The 918-nt window shown below is 42.0% G+C and overlaps 1 protein-coding gene across 1 annotated transcript in view; it reads left to right on the top strand.

The window, feature by feature from the left end:
* Window positions 1–918, top strand: part of LOC101850775 (papilin) — a gene marked incomplete in the record, with an annotated part of 262,220 nt that overhangs the window by 205,504 nt on the left and 55,798 nt on the right.

Below are 918 nucleotides of genomic sequence, written 5' to 3'. Positions count from 1 at the left end.
AGGAAGGAAGGAAGGAAGGAAGGAAGGAAGGAAGGAAGGAAGGAAGGAAGGAAGGGAGGTACAGACAAGCAGACAACTAAGATTACACATCCCGGCTCTAGAACTGTCCACGTAATGCCTTCAGGGTAACGCCACTTCAGAAAATTACTGACCCCTGTAGCTGCCGGAAGCTCTTTCAGGTCTTCCCACTCCAAGCACTTCCCCGTCACTCCCTCATCTGTCATACATTCAACCCTGTCCATAACTCCCCGGCCTTCCTTTGTTCCACCCGTTACACCCCAGCTACAGGGTTCACGCACCCAAATATAGCTAGATAATAAATAAAGATGAACCGGAGAGGTCTCCGGATAAACTTTTTCATGTTTTTTTACTTTCCTAATGTACACTAGATTATCGTATGAAAAAAAAACCCACAGCAGGTTACACAGAGTGGTTTGAATCTTAGCTAGCTCTAGCCTTGCCCTTAACATTAAACTGCACCCATCTCCTTGGACTAATTCAACTCAAAACACGAAACCCTATCCTTAACCCTCTGACCCTAACTCTAATCTTAAAGCATCATGTGACTATACTCAACTCAACGTTGTTCATTGATACAACCCTGCCCAATCTGGAAAATTTTGATAGTTTTTCATGAATTGGTGCTAGTAGAAATGTTTAATGTACTTCTTCAAATACATTGAATGTCTTTCTTCATTATGCCTTATGTATGTCTATACACTTGTATTTCATTAATGTTATAGATCTATGTCTGACAGTGATATACTTTGCTGTTTCTTTAATATGTGTGAGTTTGTTATCATTTCATACATGCTGGTACGTGTATGTATCTGCAGTCACTTATTCAAAAGCGTGCAGAATAACACACGGGTACATACGCGCGTGCACACACACCCACCCACACACACACCCACACCC

The sequence above is a fragment of the Aplysia californica genome, unplaced genomic scaffold (genome assembly GCF_000002075.1).
Source record: "Aplysia californica isolate F4 #8 unplaced genomic scaffold, AplCal3.0 scaffold00029, whole genome shotgun sequence".
Classification (NCBI taxonomy): Eukaryota; Metazoa; Mollusca; class Gastropoda; order Aplysiida; family Aplysiidae; genus Aplysia; species Aplysia californica.
This window is presented reverse-complemented; position numbering and strand designations above follow the sequence as displayed.